At 43.5% G+C, this 18,237-nt stretch overlaps 1 protein-coding gene and 1 pseudogene across 3 annotated transcripts in view; both read left to right on the forward strand.

Annotated features, from left to right (window-relative positions):
• The window catches only part of PPCS (phosphopantothenoylcysteine synthetase), a 1,013,452-nt gene that overhangs the window by 597,272 nt on the left and 397,943 nt on the right, over positions 1-18,237 (forward strand). The gene's annotated exons all lie outside the window — the stretch shown is intronic.
• LOC126946243 (heterogeneous nuclear ribonucleoprotein F-like) lies at positions 4,001-5,115 on the forward strand (annotated as a pseudogene).

The following is an 18,237-nucleotide window of genomic DNA, read 5'->3' on the forward strand; positions in this document are numbered from 1 at the left end:
AAACCCGAATGGGCCAGGCTCTAACCAGAGGAGACCCCAAAACTGTGATCTGCATCAGAAAACGAGCCAGCCAACCGGTTCCTGGCTCTGCCGGGTCTAGGGGTGCTTTATTCAAGCGCTGGGTTCGCTCCCTGGTCAGCAAGTATGAGGTGTTTGCAGAGGGTCTAGAAGATGTGAAGTGAGATTAGCCCGCATTAGGGCTGTGCCAAACAGAAAGTGAGTGAGTGATGCTGAAGAAAGTGGCCTCTTCTGCTCCAGCCCTCCCTCCTCCTCCCCATCCCCTGGCTCTCCCACCTCTCCCGCCGCACCAGCTCCCTACCCTCAGCTTGTAAACAGTATCAGGTCTCGCCCAACAAAAATCAGTTCCACTCAAGAGAACTGGAAACATGTCTATAGTAAAACTTGTACACAAATGTTCATAGCAGCGTATTCAGAAGGCCAAAAAAGGAAACAACTGAATGTCCATCGATTGACAAATGGATAAGCAAATTATGGTCCATCCATACAATGGAATAGTATTCTGCCATAAAAAAATGATGAATTCTGTTACATGTTACAACATGGATGAACCTTAAAAACATTGTAGTGCTCAATGAAAGAAACCAGTCACAAAAACCCACATAGTGTATGATTCTATTTATATGAAATGTCCAAAATAGGCAAATCCATAGAGACAGTAGACTAATGGTTGCCAGGGACTGGGAGGAGGGGGGAATGAGGAGTGACTGCTTAATGAGTACAAAGCCTCTTTGGGGGGTGATTAAAATGTTAAGGAATTAGACAGTGGTGATGTACCACTTTGTGGTGGTACATGTACCACCATGATGATGACTGTACCACTTTGTGAATATAACAAAAAACCCCACAGAATTGTATACTTTAAAAGGTGAATTTTATGGCATGTGAATGATAATTTAAACCAAAAATCCAAATGACCAAATAATTAAAAACAAAACAAACAAACAAAAACCTCTCGACACTGTATGCCCTCCAAGTTACCATGCAGTTAACCAGCCCTTCTCATCCAAGATTCTTGCAAGGGTAGCCCACACATTTTCACTCCCACTTACACATTAGCTTCCTAGAATGTGGCTTCTGCCTGCACCAGAGCTCAAATCTGCTCTCTCCTTGAAATTTTATCCTGTGGCTTTCTATGACCCCGCACATTCCTGGTTCCCCTCCTCCTTCTGTTCTTTGTCTTTTGATCTTATTTTCTTGGCAAATCTATTTTAATCTTTTCAAAGCTCAAAACTTATTTTGATCTTTTCTGTGGCTCCTTCCAGAATCCTTCCTAAGTTATATTGTCCATACCTATGAGTTCAGTTCAGTTACTATGCTTCAAATTCTAGCCTCCACCTGATGTCCCACAGCGTTCTCAAACTTGGCATGTCATAAGCAATTTGTCATCTCCCCTTCCCCATCTTGTATCTTCTCTCCAGTAGTAATATCTACTACCACATTCTAGGACCTGGGAATAATCCTTGATTCTGCCCTCTTCCTTCTGCCAAAATCAATCACCAATTTTTATCTCATAAATGTTCGTAAATCCCACAATATTACCACAGCCCTGGTCCATAGCTCCACCGTCTTTTGACTTTTAATTCCCATCGTCTTTAGTGCCCTTCGGATCTAGTTTCCACACAGCTGTTGAAGTGGACACCCATTACTTCAGCCAGCGTAGCTCTTTCTTAGGGTAACATCACGCTGATTTTCCTTCAGGAACTCACTCCATGAGATACAGACTTAGGGGGACTGCCAGTGAAGATGATGACTTTACCTGGCCCAGGCCAGGTGTGCCCCCAAGCTGGAGCACTATGACATCTTTCATTTGGAATTTGAATCCTAGGTGGAATAACGCTAGGGGCAGTTGGCCCTGATACTTCCTGACCGAGGGGACTTGCAGTTGATTCCTGCTATGTAGGTCCTGGGAAATTCCTTAAGAGCCTGGGTTCTTCAGATTTTTATTGGGTTTTCTGAAGGATCCCATATATCTCCAGTGCACTCCCCTGTAGGAACTTAATTAGAATTATCTTCAACCAAAGAATCTGATATAGAAATGTGTCCAAGACACAAACCATGTCTTTACTGAAAATTCATTAGAAGCATTCCATCACCTACAGGAAAGACACCAAGCTCCGTAATACAAGCCCCAAGACCCTCCATTACTCTGTTCCAGGCTGCCTGTCTGCACCTTCTCGCCCTACTCCTTACCTTGCCCTTACATCTCTGCCCTTCTGAATGATTTGGGGTTTCACATAATCTATGAGGTTTCATGCCTAAATACTCATGAGCCCCCTCCATAGAACCCCTCCCTGCTCCCATCCAGCTCACTTGAGAAAGCCTTCCCTGGCTCTTCCCTGATCCCAACATTCTGCCTTCCTCTGTGTTCTCAAGGCACTTGATTTTCCCACCCACTCACTCACTGTCATGGTATTTCACCTACCTGCTTTGTTATCTGCCTCTCCCACCAAACATAGAGTTCCTCGAGGGCTGTGCCTTCTTTTCTGTTTCTCTGCCTCCATAATTCCTGAGTAAGAGAAAGGGATCTCAATATAGGACATTAACAAATCTTTTGATCACAGAGATGAAAATCCGGGCTGGAGGCATCTCATATAGGTTATCAAAAAAATTGATTCCTCTTCTGAAAAACATTCCAGAACACTGCCAAGACCCTAGTAAGACTGGAGGACACTTATTTAAATGATAGTTCTCATTCTCTAAAATCTTAATTTCTCCTGAAATCCTTCATGCTTTAATAAGATACAGAATTAGTTAACTCAGACAATTGTCTTCATCACTGTGACTAAATGGCAAAGTGTGTTTTAGTACATATTTTTAATCATAGTTGAAGAACAAACAGAATGTAAGCAAGCAAATCCATGGTTCTGTTTGGATGGCTATTGTGAAATATGTACCTTAAATGGAATTATATAACCACCCATCTGCAAACGTTGAGTGAGGAGAGCTGGATTTCAGTCACAGCTTAGCCATGACCAGCGGCTTGACCTTGGATAAGACATTGCCCTTGGACACCTGCTGTCAGTCTTCCTAGTATCCATTTCTTTATTCTCCCACCATTGGAACCGCCCCCCCAAAAAAATCTGGGAAACCACTTTTCTCCATTCTAACCTATATGATATTATGGTTGTTCACCTGACCCCAGACTCTAGGAGTTGGGCCTGATTGTCTTAAAGCCATTGTTTCTATCCCATCCGCCTGGCTACAGAAGTTAGTTCAAGGGCAGTCATGAAACCCAATCAGAGCAAAGGGATTTGAAACACGCTTGCAAAGGGCTTCTGGCAAAGAAAAGATTCCTCTGCCTGTTGTAGATCCTATCAATGATAGATTGATGATAGATCAATGATAATGCAGCCACGTGTGACCACTAGGATAGAGATGAGATTGCCAGGCAGTGAAAGAATACTGAGGAAAGCAGAATGGGGAAAGAAACAGAATGTTGGTTATACTGCTGGGCAGTGAACAACTGGTTCAAACAACACCTGAAGCTAATAGACCTCTATACGCTTCAGTTATGTGAACCAATCAATTCCCTTTATTGTTGGAATTTAGTTTTCTGTCTATACCACAAACAGTTCTAACAGTAACAATCTCTCTGGGCCTCCATTTTTCATACATAAAAGTAATACGGATAACCTCTTGAGGCTGCTGGAGTGCCGGGAGGAGGCCGTGAGAACATGGTCAGCTGGTCCAAGGGCCTGGGTTCCCTGCTTTCAGCCAAACACCTGCATCAGGCTGGGGCCTTCAGACCTCAGGGAAGGCATCCGTCCCAGTCCACGTGGACTTCTGGTGCAGGTTGAGAACAAAAAGAGGCACCTGGACATTCCCTGGAGCCCTCTGCGTGGTCGCGCTTCGGTGGAATTTGGGGGCCCTCGGCTGCCAGCCACGCTTGCTTGATAGCAACAGAAACCAGTTCTGCCCGACTCCGTGCCACAAAAAAAGCCACACCCCACTCACCTGACACCTACCCCATCAAGAGTCCATGCTGCTGAGCCCTGAGGGAGGGGAGGGCTTTGTGGTCAGGCTGCGTGGCGCGCCCTGGCCCTGCTCTGTTGAGGATGCGCAGGACGTCCTCTCCAACTGCACCATGCCGGGCTGCAGGCCAATTTCATCCACACCAGAGAGGGGTGGGCAGAGTGGTGAGGCTTTTGTTGAACTTGGATCAGGAGATGACGTAAAAATGGCCCTGGAAAAAGACCGAGAAAGCATGGGACACTGGCGCATTGCGGTGTTCAAGTCCCACAGAACCGAGGTGGGTTGGGTGTTGAAGGAAACACCGCAGTCCCAACAGTGCCAGCAGCGCCAACTAGGGCTTCCCGCAACTAGGGCTTCCAGGGCACTCGCGTCTGGATGCACAAAGAAGAAATCGTTCAGTTCTTCTCAGGGTTGGAAATCGCAGGAGTTAGCTGAGAAGGCTCTTGGAACGCCCAAGGAGAGGACAAGGCACAGGGACATGGAGGTGTCCAAGAGCGGCCAGGAGGAAGTTAGGTCGGACTCAGGTCCCCCTGAGGCTCATATCCGTGCAGCCCCAGACCCCTGTGACCAGCCCGGGGCCGCTGGGAGCTACCCTGGCATCGTGAAGCAGGCAGGCGCAGGATACGGAGCCACGAGGAGCACGGCGGCCTCTGCACCACCGAGGTGCACCGAGTGGGGGAACCTCAGCTACTGTCTCTCCGGAATGTATGACCACAAATACAGCGACAGTGAGGTCACAGGGCAGAGCACCACCGGCCACTGCCTCTGCACGAGGGGCTGCCATACAAAGCGACCAAGAGAGACATTTACAACCTCTTCTCTCCTCCCAACCCGGTGAGAGTCCACATTGAGATGGGCCCAGATGGAAAAGTGACGGGCAAAGCAGATGTTGAGTTTGCTACTCAGGAAGAAGCAGTAGCAGCTACCTCCAGAGACACGGTCAGCATGCGGCACAGATACATAGAACTATTCCTGAATTTGACAACAGGGGCCAGCAACGGGGCCTACAGCAGTCAGGGGATGCGAGGCATGGGCGTGACCAACTACAGTTGTCTGGAAAGCCAGTCAGTGAGCGGCTGTGATGGGGCTGGCCACAGCAGGCAGAACAGCATGGGTGAATAGCACTTGTTTTGTTAGCAGCATTTGAGTTATTTCAATCAAATTCTCACAGGCCGCCAACAAGCAGTGAAGAGCAGTCATAATGGAGGAAGCTGTGGGACCCATTTTGCACCATGAGTTTGTGAAATCTGGATTTTAAAATTACCTCTTTAGGCCAGGCACAGTGGCTCAGGCCTGTAATCCCAGCACTTCGGGAGGCCGAGGCGGGTGGATCACTTGAGGCCAGGAATTCACAACCAGCCTGGCCAGCATGGTGAAACCCCTTCTCTACTAAAAATACAAAAATTAGCCAGGTGAGGTGGCAGGCTCCTGTAATCCCAGCTACTCGGGAGGCTGAGGCACAAGAATCACTTGAACCCAGGAGGCGGAGGTTGCAGTGAACCAAGATGCACCACTGCACTCCAGCCTGGGCAACAGAGTGAGACCCTGTCTCTCTCTATATATATACCTCTTCAGTGTTTTCTCATGCAAAATTTTTCTCTAGCATGTGTTATTGAGTAAACTAAAACTATTTTCAGCTTTTCTCAATTAACATTTTGTTAGTATACTTCAGAGAGAAGTTAGCTGACTTTCAGTATGTTACACGTGGACCTTTTACACCACATCATAGTGAACACATTGGGGAGATGTGCTTTTTTGGAAAACTCAAAGGCACCAGCTCCCAGATTCAGATAAATGTTTCTCATGTTTGTTCATTCTAATTTATATTTTCATTTATGATCCTTTAGGTTAAGTTGAAGCTTTTTAAAAGTAAGTTTTGAAAATTGAGACATAATACCAATACTGGACGAATTGGTGAGGCCTTGACTTAAAACTTTCTTTGTACTGTGATTTCCTTTTGAGTGTATTTTGCTAAGTTAAACTTGTTAAATTTTTTGTTAACTAAATTTTTTTCTTAAAATGAAGACTTTTTCACAATGACTGGCACAGATTATCTACTCAGCAAAAGATAGCGAAAAGACTGGGTGGTTCAAGAGAATTCATTTTAATCGTAATGTATTTAAGTGTGAATTTAAAAATAGTTTCATACATCAAATCTGTGATCTCCCTTATATTCTAATAATGAGGCTAAATAAAAGTCTAATAAAAATGTAAAAAAAAAAAAGAATTCTGCCAGTTCTCACATCCTATGAGTCTTTCTGAAGGGTAAATACACTCATGAAAATTTAAATATATTGTCTTTTACCAGTAAGCACTAAGGATAGTAGGACTGTCCAGTTTAACCCAACAAAAGAAAGCTAAGACTAGAAATGCAAACAGAAATCCTTCATCTTTGGCCTGTACTAGGAGTTACCCTGATCTCCACCTACCCTGCTAGCCCCCTATACTTCAGCCACTTATTCCTATACTCTGAGAATAGTTGGGGGCAGAGGATAGTAATCTGGAAAGGAACCTTACAAAGTGGCCCTGCTTTCTTTCTTTCATCATTCTTGCTGATGCCCCTTGTTGGCCTTGGACCCCTTGTTCAGATTCTGACCTCTTCTACCCAAACTCTTTGACATGAGTCTTCCCAGATCACCTTCCTCTGCCTTCTCTCCCTTCCCAGATCTGACCCATGGATTATATATTTAGCTTGGCATCATGCCCTCATGTCTGCATTCCCAGTCCTGACCACCTTCAATCAGTTGGAAGTGGTGATATATTAGGCAACTCCAAAGCACAGATTAGTTTATCTGTAGCAACAGGGCCTAAAGGAAGAAGTCTGGGGATGGTTATTTAGTGGAGCAGAGTCACTTAATAAAAGGCATTAAGCACCTTAGAAGCCTGAAGGTTTGAGCAAATTGTTTTATACACTGGACTTGCAATTATGTGTGAAAGTTTTCACATACCTGGCTTCCTGGATACATAGCCTTTTAAAAATAATGCATTTGGAAATGCAGTTTAATCAACTTCCTAATTTGAAAAAGCATTATCTAGGTCCCTGACAGATATTGTGTTGGAACACTGGGGCCATACCTGAAGTTACTGGGACCTTAAGGAAGAGTTAATATGGAAAGAATCCTGGTTGTTTTTCTAGAAATAGTTAGAAATTAAGAAATTAACTAGCATGCTGCTAGTTAACTTTGTTCTCTCTTCTGGCTTTGCAAGATTCATGGGAAAAGACCTTCAGCACTGTTGTGATTGAATCATTTCACATGTTATGACCAGATAACCTTTGCATATAGAGATGACTGGGACAATAGTCCCATTCTTGAGGAGCTCAGGAGTTTGGGGAGGAAAAGGACACTACATCAGTCAGGTCCAGCAGGAAACAGAGCTCACCCCACTTAATGAGATCTCAATCAAGGGAGGACTTAGAGAAGTGTGGGCAGAGCTGGTGAGGCATCCAGATACCAACAGCAGCAGAGAACCATTACCACCCCTAATAATGAAGAGACAAGTAAAGTGAACAGGAGAGTGGCAACCATGGAGGAGGGGCTCCCTCAGGAGCTGCAGTCAGACAAAGATCTGGCTTCTACCAGAGGGGAAGCTTCAAGGCTAGGACAGTGGGAGAAACTGCCTTGACCTATCTTCCCTCCCATTCTCTAATACCCTGCAAGTACATATCATCCACTAACTCAGACAGAAAGCCCACTAGCAAGGGAGTCCGGATGATAGTCTATAGGGATCAGCCTGGGGAAAGAACTAAGACAGATGTAGATAACAGATATGGCAGCATGAACAAAGAATAATCAAACCACAACACCCCATTTTCCACCCAGGTCCCAGTTTTTCCCTTCATTTAAATGAGAATCCCATCCCAAACACAAGGAGACACAAGTTATCAGCCACTGTATTATTACTGGTGACATCATTTCAAGTGTACTCTCACCTGGACCCTAAATTTTGAGGTTGGCTACCATCAGCACTCTTCATGTAAAATAGTATGGAGAAGGGGAGGGGAGGACGAGGTAATTGGCATAAAAAATAAGTATGGTTGCTATGGTCTCCCCTTCTGTAGCCTTTCATGAGGCCGGAGCAAATAATCACTGCTTCCTTTTATTCCGTGATCACTTTATCCTCTACCAAACACTTATCACCTTATCTTGAGAAGGTCTGAGATCCAAACCTTCATCCCCAAATAGCTGAGCCCTTACTACTCCTCTCTGCAGTGGGTGGTCAGTTTCCCACTGACCTTCATTATTGGACATGGAAGTCCATGGAAGTCCTGGTAAGTGACCCCAGAAATCCCCTGAGTTTAAAATATAGTCTTCCCAGTCCTATTGCATGGCAGCAACCCGCTTTCTTCTTGGTATCCAATATAGTGATCCCTCCTCTTCCTGTTGGTTCAATGGTGTGAGTTCCAAAATGGCCAAAGACAGGCTCAGCTTCCAATTCCTTGGTGGGAACATTCCTCCTTTAGGAATATTCAGGCTCAAGATCATGGAGATGGAAAGCAAAAGTTCTATTAAGTAGAGTATTAGCTGTGATAGTTACAAGGGTCACTCCTAATGCTTCCCCGTGTTTCCTACCCCACAGTTCATGCTGTGAAGGAGACAGGACCAGATACTGACTGCTGGTTTAAAGTATATACTAATCCTACAGGTGAGCTCAAGCTTTGCCTGGTGTCATATCCCAGTTGGCCTACTGAACCCTCACTACAGACACCTTAGAAGCCTTGTGTTGAAGATTAACAGCTCTGCAGTCAATCTTTGTCCCTGGATGACTGGGGGGACAAAATGTGGAGCAGAGCTGCCCACCAGTCTAAAACACTCATTTTGGAATTGTTAAGTACGAGAGAAATGCATCCCTATGTAATTTAAGCTATTCTACTTTACCATCTCCTGGTTATGTTATTTTAACATTGCCCTAGTTAAGACAGCCATCTTGGCTGTTAGCATAGCCCTAACTTATGCTTTTTCTGGTTAAGTTGCCAGGAGTGTGGATTAGGATGGAGGGCGGAGAGAGGGGAGGGCCTCTGGTCTTATAATCTGGGCTTAAATATACTGATTTGCTGTAGAGTCCCTGCTGGGCAATCCTGTGCCTCAGAAAACCACCCCATACATTGATTCCAAGTGCTCTTCTTCCTCAGTGTCCTCCCTCTATGGTGGACAGCTCCCAGGGGATTCTTAGTGTTTTTCCAATGGTTTTTCAGATTCCTCTCTCTTCTGCGGTTCCCTCTGCTTTCTGAGGCATCGTCAGGGAAGGGTTGAGTAACTGGTGCTGGTTCCCCATCCTACGCTGAGATGAGGCCGTGGAGGGCCCATAGCAGGGGGAGGAGTAGGTATTCCAGGAAGGCAGCTATATATTATATCACTTCATTTCTGTGAAATTTCCAGAATAGGCACATCCATAGAGACAGGATGCAGATTCACAGTTTCCAGGGTCTAAGGAGTGGCAGGAATGGAGGGTGACTGCTTAATAGGTAGGGGGTTTCATTTGGGGAATAGTAAGAATGTTCTGAAATAAAACAATGGTGATGGTCACACAACCTTGTAAGTGTACTAAATGCCACTGAATTGTTTACTCTAAAATGACCAAAATGGTGAATTTTATGTTATGCAAATTTATCACAATAAAAAAACAGTAAAGTGGTTGAATTTTATTCTAATTGAGTAGGAAGATGCTCGTGGGTTATAGGGGTGAATCTGCAGTGACTGAAGTTAACAGAGCTGTAAAAGAATCGTTTGACCTTGTAGTCCTGCTTGGAACATCTGTTTCCTCCTGCATGGGGGGTGATGGGGATGGAAGCGAGTAGGGGGAGAACAGGCAGAGTAGAGGATGCTGACTCCAGAGGGCAAAAGGCAAGCTGCTGGGCTAGGCATCATTTCTAGATTTTCCTGATTGACATGGATTTTTCATGTTTTTGTTCATTTTTTTTTTTCAATTACTCAGCATTCTAATACCTTCCTGTGTGGGGAGAATCCAAATGGGAGGAGTCCTCCTTTGTAAACCTTGGTTATAGGTAGGAACTTTCTCTCTGTGCCCTGTCCCACATCCCCACTGGCCAACCACACTTGGTCTCAGACATCTAACCCAGCCCAGCTAACCAGATACTCCTTCTGGGACTTGGAATCATGACGAGTGATGCAAAGACACAGATGAGAGCAGGTGAGAGTACACAGAACAGCTGCGCCACCAAAGATGAGAGTCCACTGGCTGCTGTGTTGTGCAAGATCTGGGGCTTTGGCATTGCATGTTCAGGGGCAGCTGTGCCTGGCAGCATCCTTACCAGACCAATTCTGAGGGGTGACCTTGGCTTTGGCAGCCACTCCCTGACCTCTTGTTGTGGTTATTTTCTGAGCATAGTTCACCAACCCCATTTCAATTCTCAAGCTACCCAATATCCTTCCAATAAATTCCTTGACTGTTCAAGTTAGCCTGAGCTTGTTTCTGTTAATTTTAACTAGGAACCCTGTTACATTAATGCAGTCTTAACCACCTCCCTTCAAAACAGAAAACATGGTACATTCCAATTAAATGCCTATGACTCCTTGCAAAATTGAAATACTGTCTGCACCTTGATTCGTGTGTGTGTGTGTGTGTGTGTGTGTATTTCACTTTAAAGATTACAGATGTGAAAACAAAATGCATTTCCATGCACTGAGTTATTGTAGCTATGGTGATGAGCAGACAGAGCACTGCTCTAGCAATTAGAAGACCAGGCCACAGCTAGTTGTGTAACCTTGGGCGAGTCAGTTTCTTCTCTATTCAGGCTGAGATAAGCAGTGAGCCCTTTTCTAGTGTTTGAGATTCTGTGATTCAGGAATGCAAAAGAAATCATTTATATTAACACGATGCCTAGGAAAACAAACTATTCTCTCTCACAAACAGGCACAGTCTGACTCAATATCATACAACTAAGATAACTTCAGTTGTCAATCTGTACTTCATCTATTAAATAATGCATATCATTGTAGACAAGCAACAAAAGTTAACAACAGCCTCATCTCTCTGTGGGAATGTCATCTGCAATGTTAATACTAACGAGAGCTCATGCTTGGATTGCATTTGCTACATGCCACAGCTCCAGGAGTACTGCATATATGAGCTCATTCAATCCTTACAGCAGCCTCAGAAAGTAAGTGCTATTATTATCCCATTTACAGCTGAAGAAACAGAAGCACAGAGAGGTTGGGAAACTTGCCCAAAGTCACACAGCCTGTAGGTGACAGAACCAGCATTCAAACTCAAACTATCTGGCTCTAGAATCCAGCCGCTTTATGTGTGTGTGTGTGTGTGTGTGTGTGTGTGTGTGTGTAAATCCATATAACATAAATTCACCATTTTAGCCATCTTAAATCATACAATTCAGTGGTATTTAGTACACTCACAGAATCCATGCTTTTAATGACACACTATACTACCAAAACTATATCTGTCATCAAATAAATAAACTGTAATTACGATCAGTTCTACAGACCAAGAGATAATGAGATAGAGCTGTCGTTTCTTTCATCCATTTCAGTGCATTCAATAGTAGTAATGCAATTTCCAAATGAAGATTATAGAGTTGTGGTGTGATTCCTGGTCTTAAGAAGCTTTTAGCTCTAGTCTACTTTTTGCCTCCACGAAAGCTGCATCTAATCTTAACCTGGAAAGATGAGCGCCCATCACATTTTAATACTTCAGCAGAGGATGGAGCGAGGGAATCCCAAGCTTCCTCTGAGGGCTGGTCCCACTATTTAAGGACACCTATAAACAGAAAGTCCTGACCAATGTCCTCATTCACAAATGAATGCATTCAGCTTTTCCCTGATTTTAGGAATGCAGAGGCAGGTGTTGAAAAAAGTTGGTCAGCATTTCCTCTGCAATAATAATTCCAATGACAGCTCACACGTGGATGGCATTTACTAAATGCCATTGTTCTAAGAGTTTTGCACATATGATAATCCTTTATAACGTGGCTGTGTGTGGCCTTGGGTAAATTATTACTACTTCTTCTAAACATCTCTCTTGTGACAGTCATTCACTCAGCAACTGCTGGTGGCACCTGTTTTGCACCAGGCACTGAACTGAACCCTGGAAGCAGGAAGGATTGTGGGGTAGTTGGGTGGGTAAGTATTGGGCAGTGTTTCTCCGCATGGTTGGGGAGGGAGTTACCAGTGAATCTTTCCAAAATACAATGTTCACTTTCATTGGGTCTTGATGTACCACATATGTTGTCAGGGCTAGAGTGGCAGGTGGGTTTGGGAGTGGTGCATTTCAAAAAAATCCCTCCCAGATACATCTCATTTTCCTTATTCTCCCCCCAACCACCACTGCCCAAATCCCCAACCCAAGCACATCTATTAGTTTAGAACCATTGAAATTGGTGATTTCCGAGGCTACTTTGGGCTCTAAAATTCTATGGTGCATTCTCAATTCAACATTCCTTAGGTGCCTACTCTGTGCTAAGCACAGGAGCTACAGAGGAGAATAAGATATTGATAGACATAGTCCCTGCCCCCTGTCCCCTCTCATTCTGGTTGAGACACAGACAAGCAAACCAGCAGTGTCAATATAACATGAGGGACCTGGAGTACAGGGAAGCATTTCATGAACTGAATATCCCCTCGGGTGACACTTCAACTTTCTCTTCTCCAGAATAAGTGATTCCTTTGCCTTCTTTTCTAAGCTCTTATTTCCCAATGATCAAACAATATCATCAACATCTGACAAGTTCTGAATCTAATGCATCTGCCTTCCTTCTGGTTTCAGATGCAAAGCATATTCTCCACACTGCCTCACACCAGTTCCAAACCCTGCATGCTAACATTTCTCTGCCGAAAGGCCTTTTTAATGAGGAACTTGGTTCAGGCATCAGCTATAGAACATTAATATTCATGGTTAGTATTTGTAAAAACCTTTATTTTAATCTTTTGTTTCTGTTGAGGGGGGAGTGTTAAAATGGCCAGAAATTCCCAATTCCCATTTATTCTATCCAGGCCTCTATTTTCAGAGTATTTTCTTTTTGGCTTCCATTATTTCACTGGGGTTGGCAATGAAAGTTAGTCCTGCTCCCGTCCAAGTGTTAAATGGATACTCATGTGTCTTGTTGCCACATTGGTATACTTAATTTTATTCCAAATAGGATTTTTCTTTTTTCCCCTCTGCATGCAAATGTGTTACCCTTTTCAGTGTTTGCATAATAGCAGTAATTCTTTCATTTGTACAAAAGGACATGCATTATTTTGGCAGATACATGGAGCTTTGATGGAGAGATTATTACATTTCCAAAAGCAAAGAGAATAAATCAGAATTTAGCTAGACGCTGACTAAACACCCCCTCCCCCCAACTCCACTGATCATGAGCCAAGTGTCTAACACACTACACTTTCCTCCCAGACAACAAACCTTGCAGAACAGTAGGACCTTGCTGACTGTTCTTGGTTCTCTGCCTGTCTCTGTGGACTGTATCACTTGGCCTCCCTTGCCCTACAGGTTCTGACTGGTTTAGCCAATAGGAGGCACCAGCATGAAAATGGAGGATGGGAGTAGAGGGAAGCTGGTTTATTTATTTCCTGCTCCCTCCCTGCCTTTCCGTAGCTCAAGCAGAAGCTGTACCCCTCCAAGGCCATAGATCAGTTGAGGAGACCCTCTTCTACAAGTCCAACTCTCACTGGACTCTGGTAATCCCCTTCCTGCTCCTCACTGCCTCCAGCAAGATCCACAGAGCTTCACTACCACTTGTCGACTAACCCTGCCCATATCCATGTAAATATTCCTTATACTCAATGCTTTGAGTATGCCATCTTTTTCCTTAGGACACCGAGAGAAGCATCATATTCCAAAACTTCACTTAGCTCACTAGATCCTCCCTCCTACTCCAAAAACAAACAAACACCATAGCACTGGGAAAGTAATAAGTCCAAAACCACTGAGGTCTATAGGCATCTACATGTCACCTCAAAGTGTTTAGAAATTGCACAAGGCAGAAGAGGAGTTTTCCCTAGGTGCATCTAGCTTCACTGCAGTCATGTAGATGATTGGCATCTGTTGGTTTTGCCTGTCACTGGGTCACCTTCTTCTGGTCACAGCCCCCTGATTTTCCTTGGGGAGCTACCTCTTCAATTATCTTGGTACATGTGGATTGGATGAGGCTGTTCTCACCCTCAGCTCAGAGAAAATATAAGACCCCCAACTTGGCCACTCGGGCCATCATTTCCCCCAGGCCACAGCAGTTGGTTCAGGGATGGGCATGTGAGCTAAGCCAGGCCAATGGAAACCAGTTGGATAAAATTCTAGGACTTTGGCTGGAGCAGCTAGAGAGGAATAGAGCCCACCTGAGAACTGAAAAATCACTGAGAAAGCAGTCAAGAAATGAAGAGAGGAAAACTGGGTTCTGATCATGTCATTTGCATGCTGGATCAATCCTAGCCTTGCTCTTGCAATTACATGAATAAAAAGATCTGTCATTTCATTTGTTTAAGCTGCGTTTCCATCAGGGAAAGACTCCTGACTACTACATTGAAGATGGAAGCTCTTTATACACTCGGAACCATCATGGACTGGGTAAGGGGGAGGCAGAGAAGAAAACAGAATTGAATATTTCTAGATCACATATTATTGTGTGCTCTAGAATACAGCACATATTAATGTAGGTTAATTCATTTAATCCTCAAAATGACTTTACTCAGCTAAGTTGAGGAACTTGCTAAGTGTCTTACAATTCGCAAATGGCAGAGTTAAGTTCAAACCAAGGATACTCTGCTTGCAAAGACATACTTGCTGTGCTCCGATGTACTGCCATTATCGTCATCATCTTCATCATCTGCCTCCTCACTGTTACCATCACCATCATCTTCAGGACGCTCCCTGAGGATCTGGACCACAACGGTAGGAAGCTGAGTTTTCTAACTCACAAAACAGATCTTCAAACATATAAGTACCCGGGTGTGCAAATACCTATAGCAAGAAGTGCAGATTGATCAGTACCACGAAAGAGGAGCAGATATCACGTTGAGAAAGATTACTTCCATCTGAGGTAGACCCCTAGAAATGGCTGAAGGAAATCCAAAGACAGGAAAGAGTCTGAACAGAGGCCTTAGGGACAGGAATGTCAGATCATAAAAGATTCAGTTTGCACATTTACAAACTAAACTAATATAGTTCTCCTAGTGCTCCAAGGTTCTGTCCTTGTCTCCCTTCTCTATTTTCTCTTGACGTCCTTCCTTAGCAATAACAACGCCAGAAAGCTGACAACCCCCCAATCTCCTATTTACCACAGTGCTTGGCACAGTCCCTCTAAACTTCAGGGCAAAGGGTGGAGAGTCATACAGTCTTCCAATGTAAATATGCCTACTCATCAGTGGAGTTCACCTTAAGGTCTAAGGAATAGTGAACTGGTAACTGGGACTGGTGTTGAAGGTGAACCCAGAAGCCTCTAAATGTGTCCTTAAAGACCTAGCATGTCTAGGCTCCTATTCAGCTCCCAAAGAAAGAAGTGTCATAAGTTCTAACATTGACACTTGTTCCAAAGATGATGTGAATTCAGCCCTGGCAATACAGCCCTTTTTCTCTTTAGCAGAAACCCTGCTTCTGACCTCTCCTTTCCCCTCTAGATGTCTCATTATTCTTTGAATGAGACACAAGCTTTTCTACACGCATCACTGTCTCGTTTTAGCATACTTCCTCCCTCCATCCATCAACAAAAGGTGTTGCACTGATACTAAACCAGGCGAAAGACCAACCCCCAAGTCAGTGTGTCTGCCAAGTAAAACACATGAAAACTTAGTGCACTATTTTTAAAAGCAAGTTAAATAAGGTGCCTTTAAAGTTGAGTCCCCCGGGATTGTACCGAATCCCTAGGTTCTTGGTTTTATGACCACAAGGGACCAAGCAGGTTGGCTTTAATTGTTAAACTAGGCCACTTAAGCCACAGAGCCCTTGTCTAACAGGACAATATTTATAGGGATTGCATCATCACGTAGTTGAACTATTCTTCTCAGACTGAGATCATCCTTTAGTTTGCTGGGATATTTTTTAAACTACGGGAGGAAGAAAGAAACCTCTTCATTAATAGAAACTACTAATAAGAGTAGAAGAGTACAATAATGTTGAAATGATAATATTTTAGCCACATGAAAAGCAGGAACTTAATATTTCCTCCTGGAAAGATTTTTGATTCATAGCTATTGAAAATTTGAAGATGATATTTTGGCCGCTGGAGGCTGGGACAAATTCGATTACAATTACTAGTCAAGGGCCAGGCGCGGTGGCTCACGCCTGTAGCCCCAGCACTTTGGGAGGCCGAGGCGGGCAGATCACGAGGTCAGGAGATCAAGACCATCCTGGCTAACACAGTGAAACCCCGTCTCTACCAAAAACAAAAAATTAGCCTGGCGTTGTGGCGGCACCTATAGTCCCAGCTACTCAGGAGGCTGAGGCAGGAGAATGGCGTGAACCCAGGAGGTGGAGCTTGCAGTGAGCCGAGATGGCGCCACAGCACTCCAGCCTGGGCAACAGAGCAAGATTCCATCTCAAAAAAAAAAAAAAGAATTACTAGTCAAGAAAGCTCAATTGAATCAAATTTTCTTCAAAAGACTGTGGTTTTATATAACACTATTGTTCGTGTGATAGAGATTGATGTGGTTTTCTTTTTTATTTTTTTCATCAACTTCTACTTTCCAGAGTACATGTGTAGAATGTGTAGATTTTGTTACATAGGTCAACGTTTGCCATGGTGGTTTGCTGCACAGATCATCCCATCACCTAGGTATTAAGCCCAGCATCCATTAGCTATTTTTCCTAATGCTCTCCCTCTCCCCACCACATCCCCCAACGGGCCCCAGTGTGTATTGCTCCCCTCCCTGTGTCCATGTGTTCTCATTGTTCAGCTCCCACTTACAGTGATAACATGCAGTGTTTGGGTTTCTGTTCCTGCATTCATTTGCTGAGGATAATGGCTTCCTGTTCCATTCATGTTGCTGCAAAGGACATAATTTCATTTCTTTTCATGGCTGCATAGTATTCCATGGTGTATATGTACCATATTTTCTTTATCCAGTCTACCATTGACGGGCATTTGGGTTGATTCCATGTCTTTGCTATTGTGAATAGTGCTGCAATGAACATATGTGTGCATGTATCTTTATAACAGAATGATTTATATTCCTTTGGTATATACCCAGTAATGGGATTGCTGGGTCAGATGATATTTCTGGTTCCAGATCTTTGAGAAATCACCATACTGTCTTCCACATTGGTTGAACTAATTTACACTCCCATCAACAGTGTAAAAGCATTCCTTTTTCTCTGAAACCTCCCCAGCGTCTGTTGTTTCTTGACATTTTAATAATCACCATTCTGACTGGTGTGAGATGGCGTTTCATCATGGTTTTAATTTGCATTTCTGCAGTGATCATGACTGCATGAATGTCTTATTTTGAGAAGTGTCTGTTCATGTCCTTTGCCCACTTTTTAATGGGGTTGTTTGTTTTATTCTTGTAAATTTGTTTAAGTTTCTTGTAGAATCTGGATATTAGACCTTTGTCAAATGGATAGATTGCAAACTTTTTCTCCCATTCTGCAGGTTGTCTGTTCACTCCAATGATAGTTTATTTTGCTGTGCAGAAGCTCTTTACTTTAATTAGGTCCCATTTGTCAATTTTTGCTTTTGTTACAATTGCTTTTGGTGTTTTCATCATGAAATCTTTGCCCATGCCTATGTCTTGAATGGTATTGCCTAGATTTTCTTCTAGGGTTTTTATGGTTTTCAGTTTTACATTTAAGTCTTTAACTTGAGTTGGTTGTTGTATAAGATGCAAAGAAGGGGTCCAATTTCAATTTTCTGCATATGGCTAGCCAGTTCTCCCAGCACCATTTATTAAATAGGGAATCCTTTCCCCATTGCTTGTTTCAGTCAGATTTGTCAAAGATTAGATGGTTGTAAGCGTGTGGTCTTATTTCTGAGTTCTCTATTCTGTCCCATTGGTCTATGTGTCTATTTTTGTACCGGTACCATGATGTTTTGGTTACAGTAGCCTTGCAGTATAGTTTGAACTTGGGTAATGTGATACCTCCAGCTTTGTTCTTTTTTCTTAGGATTGTCTTGACTATACAGGCTCTTTTTTGGTTCCATATGAATTTTAAAATAGTTGTTTATAATTCTGTGAAGAATGTCAATGGTAGTTTAATGGGAATAGCATTGAATCTATAAATTACTTTGGGTAGTATGACTACTTTCATGATATTGATTCTTCCTATCCGTGAGCGTGGAATATT

The sequence above is a fragment of the Macaca thibetana genome, chromosome 1 (genome assembly GCF_024542745.1).
Source record: "Macaca thibetana thibetana isolate TM-01 chromosome 1, ASM2454274v1, whole genome shotgun sequence".
Lineage (NCBI taxonomy): Eukaryota > Metazoa > Chordata > Mammalia > Primates > Cercopithecidae > Macaca > Macaca thibetana.